This window comes from Dasypus novemcinctus, chromosome 30, assembly GCF_030445035.2.
Source record: "Dasypus novemcinctus isolate mDasNov1 chromosome 30, mDasNov1.1.hap2, whole genome shotgun sequence".
Classification (NCBI taxonomy): domain Eukaryota; kingdom Metazoa; phylum Chordata; class Mammalia; order Cingulata; family Dasypodidae; genus Dasypus; species Dasypus novemcinctus.
In genome coordinates this window covers 40,206,708-40,230,833 of record NC_080702.1, presented here as the reverse complement: position 1 = coordinate 40,230,833, position 24,126 = coordinate 40,206,708, and positions in this window count along the sequence as shown.

Below are 24,126 nucleotides of genomic sequence, written 5' to 3'. Positions count from 1 at the left end.
CATGAAATTGGAAGAATCAAACTACTTGACTTCAAAACATACTACAAATCTACAGTAGTGAAAACAGCATGGTATTGGCACAAGGATAGACACATTAACCAATGGAACCGAATTGAGAGTTCTTATATAGATCCTCATATATATAGTCATATGGCATTTGACAAGACCACCAAACCCTCTCAACTGAGAGAGAATGACCTCTTTAACAAATGGTGCCTGAAGAACTGGATATCCATATGTAAAAGAATGAAAGAGAATTACCAACTCACACCTTATACAAAAATCAATTCAAGTTGGATCAAAGACCTAAATATAAACCAAGACCATAAAGACCTTGGAAAGCAAAGAAGGGAAGCATGTACATGACCTTCTAATAGGAAACAGCTTCATGGACTTCCCACCAAAAGCACATCAGCAAAAGAACAAATAGATTAATGGAACTTCCTCAAAATTAAAGCCTTCTACACCTCAAAGAAGTTTGTAAGGAAAGTGAAAAGAGAGCCTACACAATGGGAGAAAATATTTGGTACCTATATATCTGATAGGAGACATATCTTGCATACATAAAGAACTCCTATATCTTGAAAATAAAAAGACAAACAGCCTATTTTAAAAATGGGGGAAAAAAAGGTTTCAAGAGACTCTTCTCCAAAGATGACATACAAATGACTGAAAAACACATGAAAAAAATGCCCCTAATCCCTAGCTATAAGGGAAATGCAAATGAAAACAACAATGAGATACCATCTTCCTCCCATAAAACTGGCAGGTATCAAAAAACCAGAAGACTACAATTGTTGGAGAGGATGTGGAGGAATGGGAACCGTCATCCACTGCTGGTGGGAATGCAGAAGAATCCAACCATTCTGGAGGACAGTTTGGTGGTTTCTCAAAATACTAGCTATAGATTTGCCATATGACCCAGCAATTCCACTGCTGGGTATATACCCAGAAGATCTGAAAACAGGGGAAAAAATGATATATGCCCACCAATGCTCCCAGCAGTACTATTCACTATTGCCAAAAGGTGTAATCATTCCAAATGCCCATTATTTTGGCATTTTATTTATTTATCCATTTATTTATCCATTTAATGGATAAATGGATAAATAAAATGTGGTATTTATGTACAGTGGAATACTACTCAGGTATAAGAACAAATACAGTACAAACACATGTGATAACAAGGATAAATCTTGAGAAACTTATGTTGAGTGAAGCAGCCCAGGCATTGAAGGACAAATACTACATGAATTCTCTGATATGAAATAAGTAAACCAAGCTGTTTCAAAGAGCTTTAACTGGATGATAAACTTTCAGGTATTTGAAGGGAGAGTAATGTTGTGATGTAACAGCTACTTGGGTGAAATCTATGATAAGCTGGAGGTAAGTATTTGTACAGGGAAGGGATAAATTGGAGTCATAGGGCTAACTTTGGGTGGGACTGTGTGGGCTTTATGGGTGCTTGGGATGGGAGGATGGTTCGGATGGCCCAAGAAATTAGGGAAATGGTGAGGGGAACATATGATCATGGGAGATTGTCAGGTATGTGGTTGAAATTGTGGTGCAGAGAAAACTCTTTAGAAAATGTAATATGGAAGTTTGCACGTTTGGGATAATTAAGGGGGGGCATCTGACACAGGGCAAACTTCTCGGGAGTGTGTGAGTGCTCATTTTGTCATAGTGGATTATATTATTGGGTGTAGATCCACAAAATAAGAGTGAAGGTATACCCACATCCTGGGCAAGACTGATGTTCTCAAACAGAGGGAATTGTGTCTCTCGAGAGAATTGGTGGCTCCCAATGGTTTAGGGCCATCAAGTATGTCAAGCCCTCAACATTTTTGCAAGTATCTCTGAATATGGTCCCTCAAGTAATAAGGACTCATTGTCATGGTGGCCCCTGAGTGAAGGGGTAAAGAGGTGTTAAATACATGGGATCAGGGTTACTGTGGGGCAATGGAAGTGTTCTACAGAATCATGCCATGATGGATATAAGTCATGTTAAATTACACCAAAAATGTATAAAAGTCTATAGGCTAAAATGTAAACCATAATGTAAAACATAAGATAACTAGAAATTTAGAAAATTGTACAGTCTAAAATATAAACCATAATGTAAACCCCAATGAAACCATGTTTGAAAGCTATTGTTTCAATATCTGTATATCAGCTGCAGCAAATATAATATGAACAGGTAAAAAGATCACTGTTGGGGAAGGAGGAAAATGTTTGATGTTGGAAATATAGGAGTCCCCTATATTGAATATACTACTTTACTAAAACGTTTTTGAAGACAAAATTAAAAATGCTAAAAAAAGGATGTAGACAATGATGAAGAAGTGTTAGAAATTTCCTTAACACTGTACATACAGGCCAATATCTGTTACAGTAATGAAAGCCAAAATGGCAAAAACAAAGTTTTAGGATATTTTTCATCTTTTAACACCCCAGTTTATTTTTACTTTATTTTAGTTTTTTTAAATTAGTATGTATTCTATTTCTAATCTTTAAACTTATCATTAATATGTAATTTTTATTTTACTTGAATTTGATAATAAAATAGCTTCATTTTTGAAAAAGTTTTGGACCACAGTTGGGTTCAACTATTGCAGGAGAGGAACACTGGTGTGGGTTTTTATTAATGGAGGACACAGGGTGGGGAGGGAATTCTCCAGGGCATGTATATAGTATATATAAATATTGGGATATTCTTTGGGTATTTTCATAGTAGTTACAGTTACAAATGACAACTGAAGGAGTGCTGAATTCATAGCCAGGGGAGCTCAGTCACACTGCCCAAAGGAACAGCAATAATGCCCCAAGTGCAGGGACAAAGATCAGTGAAGAAGGATGGTCCAATGATCAGTCCAAGATACTGATGACTATGTTTATGAGCCTTCTTGCATGAAATTTCAACTAGGCCTAGGGCTACAGGGTGCTTAAGAAATACCTCCTGAGTGTCTCCATGTTGATCAAATATGGCCAGTCTCTAAGCCAAATACAGTATGTAAAGGCATTAACTTTCCCCAAGCGTGGGACATGATTCCCCTGGATGAGCCTCACTGTCACTGAGGAATTACTGCCAATCACTAACTTGTGATGAAACTAGAAAAATACCTTCAATAAAAGGATGAAATGGTAAAGAAAACTGAGTTTATTTGGCTAAGAGTCTTCAAAAAAGACTCAGGATGTCATCAAAGGAGTCGAGCTTACACAAGCCTCAGAGGATCTCAGAGTCACCCAAAGGAGATGAAATCCCAGGTACTGGTACTTCTGAGCGTTACATGGAGAGACAGGTTTTATGGTCATGACAAATGGCTCTGGAGTTCAGTGCATTGTCACTGAGCCTTAGTTTGTAATTTGTCTTCCTCAGTGTGATGGAGCTTGGCTCACATGTGACCTTTCTTCACATGTCTCTTCTGTCACTTTTACTGAACCTGCGGTTGTTGCTGGGGTAAATGTATACATAGAACAATTGTATCTCTGACCTGCCATGTAACACCTTGTCCCTGAGCCTCAGCAGAGTTGCAAATCCTACTCTCTGGTTCTTTGGGCTTATCGAGGTCAGTTAACAGGGAAGGGAACATGGTTAGCCACCACACCAAGGAAATAAGTATTCCTTCAACTCCAAGCAGGAAAAATGCATCCATCACCATGTGGGAACTAAGTCACCTCTTGATATAGAGGTAGAGTGGACATCAACATCTCTGGTTCCACAGGATGAAGGAATAAAATGTGGGTTAGAGTGGACACACTGCTATTCACTATAGAACAAATGTGATGAGTAATGGAAGAAATGCAGCATTGTTGTGGAGAAAGAGGCCATGGTAGTTGTGGAAGGCAGGGAGGGGGAAGAAGAGATGTGATATGCACATATTTGGGGGATTGGAGGTGTCCTAAGTGATATTGCAGGGACAGATGCTGGACATTATATATCCTGCCATAGCACACTTGAAGTACTGGGGGAGAGTGCAATGTTCAATGAAACCTATAATTTATGCAGTGCAGCAGTGTTCCAAAATGTATTCACAAAATGCAGTGAATGTGCCACAATGAAGAAAGCTGTTGATGGGAGGAGTGGGGTGTTGTGTTTGGGGTTGGTGGGACCTCATATTTTTTAATATAATATTTTTTGTGATTTATGTATTTAAAATTTTCTTCTAAATAATCTATAAAAAGGTATAAAAATAAACATCACGTTTTTATTGATGAAACTTTTTAAAAATGTCACATTAAAGAAATATGAGGTCCCCATATACCCTCCAACACCCTCACCGCATTCCTCCCACATCCACATCCTCTTTCATCATCATGGAACACTCTTTGCATTTGGTAAATACATTTTGTAGCACTGCTGCACCACATGGATAGTGATTTACATTGCAGTTTACACTCTCCCTCAATCCACCTGTGGGCCATGGCAGGACATACAATGTCCAGCATCTGTCCCTGCAATACCGCCGAGGACAACTCCATGTCCTGAAAATGCCCCTACATCATATCTCTTCTTCACTCTTCCTATCCTCAGCAGCTACCATGGCCACTTTCTCCACATCAATGGTACAATTTCTTCCATTACTAATAACAATATTCCATAGTAGAATATCAGTACGTCCATCCTAATCCATACTCTGTTCCTCCATCCTGTGGACCCTGGGGTGGTTCTGTCCACTCCCCCCCTACATCAAGAGAGGGTTTAGATTCCACATGAATGATGGGTACAATTTTCCTGCTGGCAACTGTAAGCACTCTTGGCTACCTGGTATGGTGACTGAACTTCTTCATCTCCTTGTTAGCTGGCCAGTGTAAGAAATTGGGGGGAGGGTGGGGCGAATATTAGAACGTAGGGATTCTCAGGTATGTGTTTGAAATTATAATGAAGAGAAAACTATTTGGAAATTATAATAATGAAGGTTGCCTTTTTAAGATGCTTAAGGGGGGCTTCTGACCCAGGGCAAGAGTCTAGGGGGTATATGAATGCCCATTTTCTCATAGTGGGTTATATCATTGGGTGGAGACCCATTCACTGAGAGTGAAGGTATGCCCACATCCTGGGGAGGACTGATGTTCTCAAACAGAGGCAATTGTTTTTCTCGAGAGAATTTGTGGCTCCCAATGGGTTGGGGCAGTCGAGTATGTGAAGCCCTCAACATTGTTGAGTATGGTCCTTTAAGGAGTGAAGATTGTCACTGTGGGCCCTGAGGGGAGGGGGAAAGAGATGTTGAATAGATGGAATCAGTGTAACTGTGGGGCGATGGAAGTATTCCACAAAATCATGCAATGATGGATATAAGACATGTTAAATTACAGCAAAAAAATTATAAAAGTCTATAGATTAAAATGTTATTGGTGAAACTTAAGTGTAGTTTAGGGATTTTTTTTTTGAGGGAAAACTTGAAGAGAGGCCCTAAAATATTGATTTCTGCTAAACATTCCAATAAATTCAGTGACTTATAAACACCCAGTTGGTCAGGGAGATACTGGTATATTTCATGGAAAATTTGGGAATTTGCTTGCTGTCTGAAAGGCATGAAATATACATTATATATCAAGAGAATTAGACTGATTTTGAGTGAGCTCTGTTTGGTTCAATTGTATTATGTTGTGTGAGTCAGAGAATTATTTTGGGACCCTATCATGAGAAATTTAGAAAAGATGAACACTGTAAATTCCAGATTAATTGCCTGGAGTGGGGGAAGTAAGAATAAACACCCTCAGTTCCATGGAACATCCTTTGAACTAAGAGAGAAGAAAGCAGTAATAGAGCCCTTACAATTTTATAATGCATTAAAATAATGTAGTCACTGTCTAAGTGAGGGAGCAATGAATCCTTCCTCAACTGCCAAGACCTGAGTGTGCAAAAGAAGCAAAATTTAGAGTAACAAAATTGGATGAGAAGGTCCTAGATTTCACCTCCTAGTGTCTTTCCCAATGCCAGACTTCCCATTTCTCCTCACTTCCAGACCACCCTTCTCAGAAGAATTGTAAGCACCCACATATTAATAGGTCTGAGGTACATCATCCTAAGTGTGGTCATATATATGTTTCATCTCCTGGAGTTTCCTGAATGAAGATATTTTGTATTTATTTATAATCCAAAGAGGAAACCATCAGCAGAACAATACATCATGGAAATGAATTGTGGTTCTGCTTTACTGTGGGAATAAAATATCATGAAGGGGAATGTTTTACTGTCAGTAAATGGAGGGACACAGAGAATGTGTCAAATTTAGTAAAGTCCACAGATATAAATTCGGCTTATTTTCCAATTTCTCTTTCAGGGTGTGTGGGCCTTGGGTTTATATTGATTTTTTTTTTAATTTTTAAAAATACTTATATTACACAAATATCAGTGAAAAAAGATAGGAAATTTCCATATGCCCTGCTCCCCACGACTCCTACAATTTCACACATTAACAACATCTTTCATTAGTGAGGTTCATTCATTGCATTTGAGTAACATATTTTGGAGTATTGTCCCTAAGCAAGGATTAAAGTTTATACTGTAGGTTACGCTCTCTTCCACTCAATTCTGTAAGTTATGGCAAGATATATAAAGGCCTGCATCTGTCATTGCAATGTCCTTCAGGACAATTACCAATTCCTGAAAATGTCCCTGTATTACACTGGTTTTTCCTCTTCCTGCCCTCAGAACCTCCAGTGACCACTACCTCCACATTCTCTACATGTGGCTTTTCTGCTTTTTTATTTGAACCTATAATTATTACTAGAGTTAGTAGGTGTACATACAAGAGACTTAAATCTTTGGGCTGTCCATATGCCAGGTGGACCCTGAGTCTCAATGGAGTTGCAACACCTACTCTCCCATTCATTGGTCTAACCCAGGACAACTAGCAAAGAGGTGATGAAGGACAACTACCATATCAAGGAACCAAGAGAGTCTACAACTGTAAGCAAGAGAGAAAGAGAGACCCATCCATCAGCCTTAATGGATCACAGACCCTCTCAACTAGATGTGGAGTAGCCATAACCATGCCAAAATCTTCTAGTTTGTGGAATGAACTTTGGACTAAAGTAGACTTAACTGTATTCTACTATAGACTTATTTTGATTCTAGCAATGAAAGACATTATAGCATTGGTATATTGATTTTTTATATTGTGTTCTGTTTAATTTGTTGAGCCCATATTTCCGTGAATCCTTGGATGTCTTGGTGGAAAAGGTAGATTCACATTCGACATTATTTTGAAATTGCAAATTAAAATAATTTAAAGTTTAGTTGTGCACCAAGAGTCTTATGGTGACATAGAGGCTGTGAGTACAGACTGCATGCTGGATCCTTATTCAGAGGGCTTTCTCACCATGATCAGGAGAAATGTGTCTCTCGATACCCATAATTGATTAATGAATTTACATTGTTAACATTTACAATGCAACTACAATTCCAAGGATCCACCTTTAAAAAGGAATCTCTTACCAGAATTTCCACTTAGGGGAATTTTTTACTTCATTTTCATATGAAACATATTCAGTCAGTAATATTGAATCTCAAATTCTTCAATGATGACAGTCTCTCAAAACTGCACTGGAATTTGAGCTCCACTAGAATCACAGTCCATCTATAATTAATTTGTGGCCAAATTAATTCATTCTGTTAGGCCAGATTAAGAATTAATTTAAAAGACTCAGGGAAATTTATAGGTGTGAATCCTCATATTTAAGAAATAACACATAATAGCTTATCTAATGATGTGGGAAGTATAAAAAGAAGGGAAAACTGGACTTAAATCTAGTAGAAGGAAAGAAATAATATAGATTTGAGTGAGGAGAAATTAAATAGAGTGTAGAAAAAAACAATTGAGTCAGCCAATGAAATTGTTTATTGAGAAGATTAATAAAATAGCAAAGGTTCATTTAGGTTGAAAAAGAAACAAAGAGGATGTAAATAACCAAAATAAAAAATGAAATCGGGGAAATTGCTAGATATTGCTGACATTAAAGGGATTATTCATGAAAATTATGTACAATTGTCTGCCAACAATCTAGAAAATGGAGAAAAAGTGGAGAAATTCCTAGAACCATGCAATTTATCTAAATGACTGAAAAGAAATTGATCTCAATAAAATTATAACAAGTAAAGAGATTCAATTAACTATCAAAAACCTCCCCAAACAAGTCTAGGATCACACAGCTTCAATAATGAAATGTATGAAATGTTCAAAGAAGAATTAATTGTATTAATTCTCAAACCTTCCAATTTGAAGTCAAGCTATGTATAGCTTCCAAACTCATCCTATGAGGCTAAAGTTATTTAGATACCAAACCTAAATAAGACATAATAAAGCAAGAAAACCAATGACCAATTTCTCTCATAAATATAGAAGAAAACACTCAGGAAAAACTAACAAGCCAAATCCAAGAGAATATTAAGAGAATTACCCAGCAAGACAAAAATGGGAGTTGCCCTGCCATTGCCCCTGGGGTTGGTGTATACTCAGGAGACCTGAATCTCTGGACTGTGCATATGACAGCCAGTTCCTGAGTCTCAGCAGACTTGCAACTTCTATAATCTGGTTCATTGGACTTATCCTGGCCAGCTAACAGGGAGGTAAATAAAGTCAACCACCACACCAGGGAGCCAAAGTACCTAAAACTGCAAGCAGAAGAATTGCATCCCTCATCCATGAGGAATCTAAGGCCCCCTTGATATAGTGGTGGAGTGGACATCACCATTCCAGGGTCCACAGGATGGAGGAATAGAGTATGGATTAGGGTGGACTTACTGATATTCTACTATGGAATATTGTTATTAGTAATGGAAGAAATTGTAGCATTGCTGTGGAGAAAGGGGCGACAGTAGCTGCTGTTCTATAATATTTTATTGGAACATATTTCCATTTTTTCTTATAAACTTCCTCAGATGCCTGCAAGCATGACTCCTTATATTCCTCTAAGAAACGTATCTGCTCTTTTAAAATATGTAAACAGGAAAAGGCAGGTGAGAGAACAAACTATGTACTTACAAAGACACTATTTATCATACTTGCCTCAAAATTCTCTTCAAGTCTCATGATCAAAGGATGGCTCACATAAGAGTTTGAATTCCTGCCCACAAAATACCCCTGGTAATGGAGGCTTCAGAAGCATCATCACTAGTTATGCAGACAGAAATATGAAGGTCTTTCCAAATTCCCCTAGGTATCTGGAAGCTAAACTTATTGGTGGTTATTTTTAAGTGAAGGTATTTAAAGAAAACTTGAAAAACCAGAGGATTCTCAATGACCTTCAAATGTTTGAAAGAATGCAAAGACCAAGAAGAATCAGGTTATCTGAATATATCAAAGTCTAAGTAACATTCAGACTGATCTGAATGTTAATCACTGTGCTGCATAGCATTGCAGCACAACTTGAGTCACAAAATAAATGGTTAAAGATGCTGATTTTATTATTCAATGGGAATTTGTTTTTTAATTCTTTAAATCTCTTTCCTCTTCTTATGTGTCTGGTCAGGTGAGTCAACTCGTGATGCTTTGATTTTCTTTGTTGTGCTCTCTCACATATGTTTAGCCTCAAAATCTTTAGACTGGTCTAGAATGGCCTTAACTGTGACACTGCCCTTCCTTACACATGTTCTTTCAACTTCCAGCAGGCCAGACTGTGTTGGTGAGCTTGCTGGCAAACAACATGTAGCCAGAATGGCCGCTAAGCATACACAATGGCTATCACAAAAGGCACCTCCCTTCTTCCTAGCCAGCTTCCTGCCAGAGATGCCGGCGTGCGCCAACTTCAAAACTACCTCATCCCATCAAGTAGCTGCTTCATATTATCCCAATCCCCTTAGCCCATCTGTAATTGACACGTCACCTCAAGCCCCCACCCCTGCCTATATAAGCTGTACCCCCTCCCCAATAAACCAGACCTGCACCACAAGCCTGTGTCTCCGGGGTGGTTACTGTGTGTTTAACCTGGCCGTGTGATACCGGGGCCCCGTCGTCACTCACAACCTGTTCGAGAAATTCACCTCACTGAGGTGAAAGCCGTCTCGCTAATGGCCCAGCCAGCTGTATAGCTAATGGCCCCAGGGGCATGCCCACAACTGGCACCCTGAACAGAGACCCCCCACCTCAACCGGACAGCAACCAGTGTGATCCGAAATGATCCTCTTCGTATCAGTGAGTGAAGCTCAGAATGGGGAACTTAGCCTCTTCTGAGAACGCACTAGAAGCATGGGCATTATTTGCCCCATTAGCTGCAAGCCCCACGAAGGCAAAACCTTCCCTCTTAGTCTCATACCCACTCTTTTAGCCATTCATGGCTGCCTTACAGGTGCCCCGCTAGACACTGGCTAAAACCGCTAGAGCCTAACTCTTTCACTGCCATGCCTTCTACACCTCCTCTTTCAGCTCCACTTACTGCAATTGTCCTTAATCACCACCCATTCACTCCTCACTTCTTTCCAGTAAATTACCACAATGAGATTCTCCTCCCTTTTAGGCTCCTTAGCATCATAAAACCATTACTCACCTTCGTAAATCTGTTCAAGAATATAGTCTTAATAGCCCCTGTGCTCAGGTGTTATTAAACAGCATTTCTCATGCTCACAATATACCTACTGATTGGAAAAGCCTAGTCCTTGCTATTTTAACCCCCGGAAATTACATTACCTAAAAAGCTCTCTATTATAATGAAGCTGAAAGTGTAGGTACCCACAACATTACTAAAGGAATAACAGTCATTCCCCTAAGTGCTTTAAAAGGTGAGGAGCAATAAACCCTTCCAAAAGTTCAGGCTAGCTGCCCCCCCACACTCTACTTTGAACAATGTTTAACCATAACTAAACTAATAACAATGTTTCCAAGCACAAGCTTGCATGTTACAGACAACATGGATTCCAGAAGAAATCTTAAGAAGTTATATTTAAAATGTGGTATAATGGACAGCTTAAAAGCAACTATACCAAGAAAGTAAGAATTATGAGTTAATTGTAAACTGTATGTTTCTGTTACTGTGTTGTGATTGTTCTGTGTTTGTCTGTTCGTTCAATGTCAGTGTATATTTTGATACCTCCGGATGGTAATATAAATTAATAAAAATTTATAAAAGAGCTCTATTCAAAGGACCAAAAATTAAATAAGGGCTTATATTAATACTTAAGTTTAAAGTTAATAAAAGCTCTACAATGATAAAAATCATGTCTTGATTAACAGAATTACTATAAGCCTTTTTATAAAAAGTTGTTCTTGCCTAGATTGAAATAAATGACTTATTTTTCTTCACAGGATAATATCAAGGATGTAAAACTTAAATGAATATTTCGTTAAAAGTTTGTGAAAATGCTAACTGAAATTTAATAAGTTTTTGCAAAAAGGTGTATTTTGTCCTAAAGTAGGATGGCTAATTTTCATAAACTCTTGGAACTTAAATGCATGTGGCAAGTTAAAGAAAGTATTGTGGTAACTTTAAGTAAAGAGATGTGTTCTGTAAAGGTAAAATTTGTCTTAAAATAATATAATTATAGTCTATATGTTTATAAATAATAAGAAGTTTTATAAAGCATTGTTTAAATTCAAGTGTTTAAACAAACCTGAATTAATAATAATAATAATAAAAGGTAATTTTATAACAAAAACCTTGGCTGCAGCCAGCCTCCCTTCACAACTTGCTTCTAGAAAACTGTTTCTGATATTGCATGCTACTAAGTATTTAAAGAAAAGTTCATTATTTTAACAAGCTTGTTTAGTGTTCACGGTATTATGTTATAAGAAGTTTGCTTGATAACTTTGTATGTAGGCTATATGGAATGTGTATTTATTGTTAAGGAAACAGAAGATAATTTTGTCCTAAGATAAAATGATTGATTATTGGAAAGAGTAGAGTGTGGGACAAAAACCTGAGTGAATATTGAAAGTGCAGAAGGTTGGTGGAAAAGGAATTTTTACAGTTAAAGTTAAATAAAATTTAATGGGTCTATCTATAAAATTTTAAAGGCTTTAGTATCAAGTACTATGCTAATGCAAAGTTAAAAATTTTGTTCTTTCTCAAGGCCTCTCAAATCAATCTGTTTTAGTACAAGTTTTTATCCTCAATAATCAGTATACAAAGAAAGTCTGCTTTATCAAAATAGCTTCTTGTGCTTCTTGCACTATCTCTTTTAAAGGAACATAATGTTCAAAACTGCTTTCTCAAAACCTAATCCTGAACAGGAGCCTTTTATTCCAAACTAATTATAAGAGATTTGTTCTTTTACCTTGAATGAAAAATTAAAGTAATAATTGAGTTCATTTAATATGTTATAAGTTAAATAAAAGGTGTTTTAAAGTGTTATAAAATTAACAAGTTTTTTCTTTCCTTAAACCCTCTATTAAAGTCATATGAATAAAAGGTTCCTATGAATGCTTAAAAGTGTATAAAGTTACCAATATTTCAGCATAATATTGAAGAGAAGTATAATGTGGTTATTTATGGTTTTAATTATTATAAAAGAGTATGTGTCACAGAAACAACCTCTTATCATAGATTAAAGTAACAGCACTATTATGCAACAATCCCAAACACTGCTAGTTTGTTACAAAAAGTTAAAGTCCAGCTGTATTGCTATCACTTTGTTTTAAAACTTGCTAAGACTTTCTTTAGTGTCTTCTTAGACAAATCAAGCCAGCTGCATTCCTCTATCTGTAAAAAACCCAACAATAAACTTTTGCAGTGCTTTTCAGGGCTATGTGAATAGCCCAACCATCCTGTACAGTATTTACTGATAGTAATAGTAATGGAAAAGCAGCATATGTTACTTCTCAAAAAGAACAGGTTTGACAAACTCCTTATTTGTCTGCTCAATGCACAGAGCTTTTAGCCATCATTAAAGTTTTACAAATGTTTTAAGAGCCCTTGAACATTGTCTCTGACTCTAAATATGTGTCTTACTGTCAAGCATATTAAAACAGCTCATATCTTTGCTACTGATGAGTTGTCTTAACTTTTCGCTGTTGTGCAACATCTCATCAGGTTAAAACAGCATCCTATTTACATTGCTCACATAAGCTCTCATACCTCTTTGCCTAGTACTGTGCAGCAAATAATGCTCGAGCTGATTTATTAGTAGGGTGTTTACAAAGTGCTTGTGATTACCATGCTTTAACTCACACTAATGCTAAAGGCCTATGAAATAAATATCAAAAGTTAACAAGACTACAGGCACAAGAAATTATTCACACTTTTCCTACTTGTGGACCACTAACAGTGGTGACTTTTCAGGCTGAAACTAATCCCAGAGGCCTAACTCCTAATCAATTATAGCAGATGGATGTTACTCACATACCATCCTTTGGTAAACTACAATATGTTCATGTTTATATTAACACTTATTCTCATTTTATGTGGTCTACTGCTCAAAGTAAGGAAGAGTTGCATCATGTTCATTCACAGTTATAGTCTTTTGCTGTAATGGGATGCCCTCTAAAAATTAATACACCTTCTTACATTAGTAAATCCTTTTAATCTTTCCTTTTAAAATATGGTATCCAATATGTTGCTAATATTCCTTATAATCCTACAGGTCAAGCCATAGTTGAATGCAGCCATCATATCCTAAAAATTATGCTTTTAAAACAAAAAGGGGAGATAATGGTATTATGACACCAAAAGATTAATTAGCAAAAGCTTTATTTACTTTACATTTTCTTAATGTTTATAATTCATTAACACCTGTGGAATGTCACTCTGGAAAATGTCAAACATCTACAGTAGACACAGGAAATGAAGATCAACCAATATTCTAGAAAGATATTTTAAGCAATGAATGGAAAAAAAGGCAGGGTTAAAGTAAGGGGGTGAGGCTATGCTCTTATCATTTCAGAAAATGGAGAACAAATTTAGTTATCTGTGAAAAGGATTAAACCCCAGAATGAAGAGATGGAGTCTTCTACAACTTCTGATGATGGTGATCGTAAGTAATAAGGAAGCTGCCAGTAATTACACTTATTAGGCCTATATACCTAACCCCCCATTACTTAGAGTGTTAACCTGGAAAAGTCCATTCTTTCATATATATCTGAATAAAACCCATATATTCCCTAAACCAATTGATAATCGATTGCCAATTAAACCCTATGAAGAAAGACAAAGAATCGATAATCTCATATTACCATTTGATTATCAACCCTTATGCATTAGTAACCATCCTTCCTGTATGTAGGTTAAAAATCAGGCCATAATTATCTCCAAAAATAGTAATAATCAGTTTATTGTGACTTTGTTTCCCTCTTACAATTTAATCATAACCAAGAATCCTACTTATGATTGTCAGAAAATTAACTATAACCCAAAAATGCTCTATTTTATAAAAATGAGGCCTTGCATACTAGTAGCCATTACCCCACAACTAACATACTATGGAGAAGGCAAACTAAAAATTTTACTATCCCCATCTGTGTCAAAGAGAGCCACCTTCCTCCCTATATTGGTAAAAAATTAGCCTCACAGGTTCACTGACAGCGCCTATGCCGCCAATGCCATTCTAATACTGCCCTATGCAACCCTAAAGGTTAAGCCCAGTTTGTTAATTGATAGCACCCTTTTAGTGCTACAATTCCTCCTTGAAAATCGTACAGTTCCTTGGTATATCCAGCATATCCGTTCACACATTGGATTACCTGGAGCACTAGTAGAAGGAAACAACCTTGCTGACTCCTCTCTCACTGTTTCCATACTCTCTACCTCCTCAGATCAAGCCAGGCTCCTACATGCAAAATTCCACATGTCAGCTAACTCCCTCCATCACCTTTTTCCAAACATCACTCAAACCCAGTGTAAGCACCTCACACGAGTGCAAACACTGCGCACCTTTCCTTCCTATAGGCCCCTTACAACGCCAAGGAGTTAATCCACGGGGCCTCCGTACAAACGCACTGTGGCAAATGGGCATCACACATGTCTCCTCATTTGGCCACTATAAATTTGTCCACGTGATAGTAGACACATTCTCCAAATTTCTCTTCTCCACTGCTTTTTCTGGAGAAAAAGCAAAAAATGTTATAACAGCCTGCCTTCAAGCCTTTAATCAAATGGGTATACCTTGGACTATAAAAACAGATAATGGACCCTGTTTTCAGTCCAAAATTTTAAACAATTTTGCCATGACTGGAACATTCAACACAAAACAGGAATCCCTTATAACCCACAAGGACAGGCTCTAGTTGAGCAATCTAATGTGCTCCTCAAAAATACAATCAAGAAACTTTCAGGGGAGTTCCCTACAGCAACCCCCCGAGATTTGCTCAACAGAGCCCTAGTCACTATCAACTTCCTTACCTTTGACAAAAATCATACTACTCCAGCAATCCGGCATTGGGGAGACCTAAGACTAGCCCCCACGCCGGTCCCCCTTGTTATGTGGAAAGACCCCCTCACTAACATATGGAAAGGCCCCCACCCTCTACTAACACAAGGATGAGGATTTGCTAGTATCTTTCCAGAAAACACCGACCAGCCTTTGTGGATCCCAAGCCGTCTCGTAAAACCTGCCACCAAAACTAATGCAGCTGTATAGCCTCCCTGGAATCCTTCTATGTAGCTTCGTCACCCTCGTTAGAGACCTCCTGTTATTCACTGGCTCTCTGAGTGACTGGACAATGTTGCACAAATCCTTCCTCCTCACTTTCTTCGTAACGCATATTTGCCTTCTAGTCGCTATCGCGTGCTGTGTATAACCCACCCACCATGTGCTGCCTTTTATACATACTCACTCTTTCTCTAATTATCTCACTCATTGTCTCAGTCAATGGACAAGCCCTTTATCTCTGGACGTTCACAGTAAAAGAAACTATAACCTCTCGCTCAAACACCACATTGCGCCCCCTTGGCACAGGCCACTGTTCACCTCAGGGATGTCAAACACCTCTTACTATCAAACTCACCGAAACACCTAAATCATACCAACAAAGTAGCCGTAAACCTTATGCCTGCCTCCCTCACACCCAAACCAAAGCATACTGTACCAACACCTATTACCAAGGCCCTTATTATGGAGGCTCCCCCTATTGGAGCTGTGTTGTTAACTGGCCATGGCAGTCGTCCTGCCCAAGCTTCTTCTTTGCCAATAAATCTGGTTATTACCACCATATAAAAGACCCCTGGAATGACAGATGGGCTACTGGAATCACCGGCATGCTATATACTCAAGGGGGTGACACTTGGCCCACCGGATCCATAATGGTTTCCCACCACTATAGTCTCTACAACCAGTCCTCATCTCCAATCAGTATATCCAACATGCTCATAAATATAAAAACAGCTAAAAAGCAATTAAACGAGCAACTGTTAGTATATAATCCCCTTTCTTGGCTCACAATTCTCAATAATACCGTCTCTGTCCTTAATCAATCTGGAATTGCTAATATTTCTCATTGCTTCCTGTGCACCTCCCTCCAGCATCCCCTACTAGCAGCTGTCCCTGTTTCTATCTCCAACTATTCCAACTATTCCTGAACAACACCCAGCAACCTCTCTTCCCCCCTTACACATATCCCCCTTTGGAGCAGCCCTGAAAATATCACCTGCTTCCAAACCAGCCATACCTCCTTCTCTCCCACCTGCATAACAAACATTTCTTTTACAGGTACCATGCAGCTCCCAAGAGGCCTCTTTTTTTGGTGCAATCAAGCAATCACACCCTTGATTAATTCCACCACTCCTGGTCCCTGTATTCCTGTAGTCATTGTCCCACAGTTTATACTATATACAGAGTCCTAAGCTTCCCAGCTGCTCTCTTCTTTCCATAGCAAGAGAGCCACCTTCCTTCCCCTTCTGGTAGGAGCCAGCCTTACCTCCTCCCTTGCACCTGTTGGACTTGCCGGTGGCGCCTTAACACACATTGTTATCATTACCGGTAATTTTAAAGAATCAGTACAAATAGCCCTTCATTCCACAACTGCCTCCCTTCAAGCTCTTCAAGAGCAACTCACCTCCCTAGCCAGTGTAACCCTCCAAAACCACAGGGCCCTAGAATTACAGCTGAAAAAGGAGGAACGTGCTTATTCCTTCAAGAAGAATGCTGTTTCTACATTAATAGCTCTGGTATAGTAGAACAAAATATCCAAATATTAAAAGACCTGCATAAAAATTTAACTAAAACTCAATCATTCAGTCCCCCATTCATGAATTGGCTCTCCTCCCCCCTCATACAGTGGCTTACACCACTTATTAGTCCTTTAATGCTAATCATCTGTGTTGTGTCTGTAGCTCCTTGTCTCATTAAGTGGCTACAAAAAAGAATAGAAAACATTTCAGCCTTCACCGTTTATTCACTTCAGCTTCATCAGTACCAACTGCTTGTGCAAGAAGAAACACAAGAACCTGAAGCCACTACTGCTGTGTAGCCGTGTAGCTAGTGCACAGCCACCTTCCCTCCAGCCACAAAGCTCAGTTGGCAGCCAGAGATGGGTAAGACCTCCAGAGGGAGGCAACCTAAGACAGGCACAACTGTGTGGCATAAATGACTCGTAACTGTTAGCCAAAGATGGGTAAGATTCTCAAGGGAGAACAACCTAAGACAGGCACAGTTATTGCAGTCTTGAAATAAAACAAAAAAGGAGGTATTGTTGGTGAGCTTGCTGGCAAACAACATGTAGCCAGAATGGCTGCTAAGCATACACAATGGCTATCACAAAAGGCACCTCCCTTCTTCCTAGCCAGCTTCCCGCCAGAGAAGCCCGTGCATGCCAACTTCAAAACTACCTCATCCCATCAAGTAGCTGCTTCATATTTTCTCAATCCCCTTAGCCCATCTGTAATTGACACCTCACCTCAAGCCCCCACCCCTGCCTATATAAGCTGTATCACTTCCCCAATAAACCAGACCTGCGCCACGAGCCTGCATCTCCGGGGTGGTTACTGTGTGTTTAACCTGGCTGTGTGATACCAGGGCCCCGTCGTCACTCATAACCCATTCGAGAAGTTCGCCTCACTGAGGCGAAAGCCGTCTAGCTAACAGCCTGGCCAGCCATATACCTAATGGCCCCAGGGGCACGCCCACAGGAATCCCCTATATTTTATGTGACTTTGTATAATCTTATTTTCTTCAATAAAATAAAAGTAATTACATTAAAAAAACAAAGCTGATTGCAGTGATGAATGCACAAATCTTTGATTATACCAAAAACAATTGAATGTGCACTTTATATATACTGTATGGTATGTGATTATTCTCTAATAAAATTGGTTTAGAAAAAACAACTAAAATTTATGTCACCATCTAGGTAGCCATGAGTGTTTGCAAGGGCATGGAGGTTTGTGCAGTAAGAACTTATGGCTGTAAATCAGAACACTCATTGAAAGAGGTATGATAGACAGAATTTCAAACATCTGTGTTTACTTATATCTGATCAAGAATATAAATTAGATTAGAAAGTGATGAATGCATAACTATGTGATTATACCTCTGAAAGGATTATATGCTTTATTAATAAGTATCAATAAATTTTATTTTTTAAGGAAAAAATATAGAATAGAGATTTGAACATAAAAGAGATAAAGAACTGCATGGTAGAGTAAATACCCAGGCTGTAACTTGTCAATTCTTTAAATATTATGACAGTTTTGAGCAAGGGCAGATGTTCTATTCAGAGGAAATCACAGAGTCATAGGAAGCCCTAGAAGGATTCAAGCAGGACTAGGTACGTCATCCAATAAAAAATTCAGAAAATGGAACTCATTCTTGTATGCCATTAATAAAATTCCTTAAACATGTAAATAAAGCTCTCATACTTCAAGGAGAACACTTTCATCATCAAAAAATCTTTCTCTATAAAACAATGTGTGATTCAAAATTTTTCTTCATCATATATGAGGTCATCTTGACTCTAGGCAGGTCTACATGCACACACTGAACAAAGAAAATCAATGTAGAGCTCTGACAGTTTGAGAGTTGCTATAACTGGCCTTTTAGCTGCTGCAGGACACTTTGCAGGCTTTCCTTCCAAAGCAGTTTTTCAGAACCCCCTTTATGTCTTTATTTCTCAGACTATAGATGAAGGGGTTTGGCATGGGTGTGACCACGATGTACATGATTGCAGCTGGTGCACCTGAATTTGTGTTGTGTGAAGCAGCAGGACTGAGGTACACACCTATGCTAGTACAATAAAATAAGGAGACGACCAGCAGGTGAGATGCACATGTGGAAAATGCTTTATACTTTCCTTGACCTGACGAGATTGCATGTACAGAGGAAACAATCTTAGAGGGAACCCCCAGCCAGCACTCCAGCTACTAAATAAATTTCTAAGTAATCAAAAAAAGTTACAGAACAGGCAAGTTGGACCATCTGACGAATTTCACAGAAAAAATAGGGGCTTTCCACACATGAACAAAAGGATAGTCATAATACCATTAGCCCCTGTAATCAGGAGTGCAGAACGGTCACGGTCCAAAACCCGAGAACCAGAAGGACACAGAACTGGGGGTTCATGATGACCACGTAGTGAAGGAGGTGACAGATGGCCACAAAGCTGTCATAGGCCATCACAACCAGGAGTAAGACCTCCAGTACTGCAAAGACCATGAAAAAACTTGTCTGGGTGAGGTAGCCTGCATAGATTATGACTCCACTCTGTGCCCGATTGTTCACTAGCAACTTTGGGACAATGGTGGAGGATAAACCAATGTCACAAAAGTACAAGTTAGAGAGGAAGAAGTACATGGGCATGTGGAGGTGGGAATCTGAGATGATGGCCAGAATGATGAGCAGGTTTCCAAAGATAGTGACCAGGAACATGGACAGGAACAGCCCAAAGAGAAGATGTTGTAATTCTGGATCATTTATTAATCCCAGGAGAAGAAATTCTGAAATTTGTGTTTCATTTCCAGGTTCCATATGGTGGATGTTATTAACAGGAATTATAAAAAGAACTTGACAAGTTTTCATATAAAGAAGCAGCTCTCTGAAAATAGAAATGCCAAAAATGGTACACTTTATTGAACATTTTAATCCCCATATTTTTATTTGGAAATCATGTCTTTAGCATATTTCTCATGCAAACTCTAGTGTTATGTCTGATTAGGAATTCCATCCCCAAATTCCAGGCTTTCTCAAGCATTCATGAACTGTACAGATTTTATGAGAAATTAATTCAAATGCAGAATAAATATTGATTTGTAACTAACAGACAAGTATAATTGAAGCAATGAGTCTAGAGTCCTATAATTCAGAAGCCCAAAACTCGGGAAAAAAATGGGATTATTTTAACAAGAAGCATCTGAAGTCTTTAAAATGATATTAAATGCACAATTTTTTGGAGACAGATAAACCTGATTTTGAATTTCAGATGTGCCATATATTAGATGGTAAATCTTGAACTTTAAGATTTTCACCTATATAGAAGACACTATGGCATCCATTCTCATAAGACATTCAATAGAAAAAATATATATATATATGTATGTATGTATGTATGTATGTATGTATGTATGTATGTATGTCTGTGTGTGAGAGATAACCTCAACATCACTCCATCCTCATGGAAAAAAAATTGTTTACAACCGTTGATATAAGGCAAATTTTCCACTGTCAAGTGTGTTATTATTTCCGCATCTCTCAGTGTCTATTCAAAAGTCCCATTTAACTTTTTCAGGATCCTTTCTGGCAATCTCAGACTGGAAACTGTCATAGATTATGAAAATATTAAAGAAAACATGTGGTCCAAGGGAAAGAAAAATTCCTTCCAAATGATGGCAGAAGCTGATACAATTTCAAAGGAAGACCTAACCACAAACTTCCAAAAGGCACAATAAGGAAAAAAAAAATGTTGTAGAATTTGAGAGAGGTTCAATTATCTGCCTATAGAGGGGCGAGGATTCAGGAATGATTTTGAGAAGGAAAAATGGTTTATTGATGACCGGCTGGACTCGAGAACTTTCTGTTTCAATCCTGAGCCCTGAACAAGTTTTTTGAGTCCCTTTTATACAGAGAGGAAAGGCCAAATTATTCTTTTGTTTCAGTTCTCAATAGGCTTGACTTCATATATATCTTCTACATCCTAGGTAACTTTTAGCATGGACTTCATACATTCTAGATAAGCTTTTAGCACATTTGGTTTGCATTTCCCATGAGTATTCAAAGTACATGGAGTATGCATTGATAAACTGTTTCCTGGGACTGGAGTCATTGCCATGGTCATGAAGGGCAGGACTGCAGCCCCCCATCATCCCACACCCACAGGTCATGACAGACAGCCTAGGTAAAGGTGATCTCTGAAGAGACAAATATCCTCCCACCCATAGTCCACATCATTCCCCCCTTATGCCAAAGTTTAACTTGCTAAGCTTTGTCATAATTATTGTTGGAGCTATGAGATGGATGGCTGTTTGTTGTTTTGATTGATTACTTTATTTATCAATCTTTAGTGTAGCATCCAGGACTGTTTTTAGAAGTTTAGAAGTTTTCATGCTGGACAGCAGAATCCTGGGGTGGGGGCCCCCCTGCAGTCATCCTGGGGCTACTGGCACTCACGTGGATTTCCAGTCAGGCTCCAGATCCATCTATTAATTTTGTTTTACCCTTAACGAGTTTATACCTTTAATCTTAAAGGGGTGCTGAAGGGAGATGATCTCTTTTCTGTAACTGCTTCCTGCTGGCCATGGGCTGTAGCTATTGACTAACAAGGTGTAAAACTCTTATTTTATTTTAATTGGAGGAAGATGGATCTGGCATTCTGTACAAAGTTGGATGAAGTTTTCATATGGTTAATAAGATGTTCATTCTGAAAGAAACAATTAAAAATTTGGAATACCCATTTTTAAAAGGGACATTGGATTACAGAGGTATACAGGTTAGGTGCTTATAAAGATGGCACTCCTTTTTAAAAGCTGGTGGGAACAGTATATATATATATACTTTTCCTAAGTTATTTCTTTTAAGAGAGAAATTGCAATAGATACTTAGCTTTGTTTGAAGACACATTCCAAGCTGTTTAATGATTAGCACTCATGTGCTTTGTCAGATGCCTCTGGTGAACTGGCACCCTTTCAGCAATTGGTTTCATTCAGGATTAGTACAACAAGTTGGAAATTTTTTTAGTTTTTAGCTGTGGGACTGATCAGAAGTACAGAATAAAGGTTGTTGTTTTTTCTACATTTTGGTTTTAATTGTACAATTTCTAATAATGTTGACTTGTTCTATAGATAACTCATTATTAGCAAGCAAACCTCATTTTTCTTACAAAGTAGAGTACAGTAGAATATAGTAAGTTGACTGAGCCTGGTTGAGACTGCAACTTCATTCTATAGACATGCTTATTAACTGTTTACAAAATGAATTTACTAGGAATTTAACATGTTTAATATACTTTTGCACTTGATCCAAAATAGAAAAGATAATATTATAATTATTAGGCATATATTTAGTACAAGATAAGAGTACAGCACTTAATATTAATTAATGTATTATTTAATGAAAATGATTTAGAGTTGCAATTAATAGTTTTAAGTTTCAGCTTTGTAATACTTTACATGTTATCTCTCCATTGAAGTAGGCCATAATGCCAACTGTGTCCAAGTTTTATGTGCAGTATCCTGGTATCAAGGCTCCACTTAGCATGTTCTTCACAGTGAGCAAGTCGCAGCATCATTGATTCTAGACAGAGTTTCCAGTGTTTTACTGTAGGAAGCCACCCGCTGTGAGACCCATCTACAGCCTGCCACAAGATGGCGGATCTCACAACATGGTGGAGTTTACAAATCTGCCCTGTCATTTCCTTGTTCTTCTTCCTCTTTCTTTCTTTGTTCTCCCCTTCCTGCCGTAACTTTGGTGACCACAGCAATACGCATGCATAAGGCGCGAGACTCCGCAGACCTGACGGGAACTGTCGGCCAATCCTCTCCTTGGACGTCTGCCACCCACAATACCAGCCTATCACCTATGTACACTTTCCCTTCCTTCCCTATAAATTCCTGTGTTTTACCCCCAATAAATGAGGCTTGATCAGAATCCTGTCTTGCCTCCATTCTTTCTCGTCCCCTGCCCCTACCCCCGCTTCTTTCCACAGGTTCCTGGACTCGCCCCCGCCGGATCGGACAAGTGGCACCCTACGTGGACGGAACCCGGGGAAGAAGCAAGCTGATGCTGTAAAGGGCCTGGCCAGGCCAACCAAGCCATCAGCTTGGGCTCCCGAGACCCAGGCCATCAGCCTGGGTGGTCGGGACCTTCAAAAGACTGCCTATCTTCTGAAGATGTCTCGGTGACTGATCGGCTATAATGGGGCAGGCATCCTCTAGTGATCGTTCCCTTTTCCTATCCAGCCTGCAGGCCCCCCTTAGGATGGGAGGAGTAAAGGTTAATGTTAAAGAACTCTCTAAATTCTTTGCCTTCCTAAAAGAACTTTATCCCTAATTTCAACAGGAAGGGAGCATTTACAACTCATAAAGGAGTTACAGCAGCTAAAAGAATTAGAACATCATAAATGCAGAAAGGCAGTTAACCACACCCCTTTTATCGACTTCCCGCCCACCTGTGCCTGCCAGGCGTGCATCCCCTGCGGTGATTAAAAAACCCCTCCTTTTTTTTTTTTGCATAACTGGTCACAGAGAGGCAAACCAAGGGGCAAAACAATGAGGCAGATGGTGAGGTGAAGGTACTTCGTGTGCATTCCACTTTCCCCTTTAAATCTTTAAAAGAGCTTAAAACCGCTGCCTCCACCTATGGGCCCACTGCTCCATATACTATTACCATCTTGGAGCACATTGCCGATGCTTGGCTCACACCTCATGATTGGTGTACTCTTGCTCCCTCTGATCTCAGCGCGGGAGATTACCTATTATGGAAATCCGAGTACGCTGAGTCCTGTGCCGATACAGCCAGTTGTAATGTTCAGGCTGGCAATGGGTGGAGTATTGATATGCTTACAGGGTCAAATGATTATAGAGATAATACAAATCAGTGTAGGTATGACCCTGGCCTATTTGCTCAAATTCAAACTGCTGCCCTTAAGGCTTGGAAAAGGTTGCCCACAAAAGAATGCCCTGCCTCCTCCCTCACTAATATTAAGCAGGGGCCAGAGTAACCCTTTTCAAATTTTGTAGGCAGATTGTGCACGGCTGCAGAAAGACTGTTTGGCGATACCAACACAGAAACAGACTATGTAAAGCAAATTGCCTTTGAATATGCAAATGTGGCTT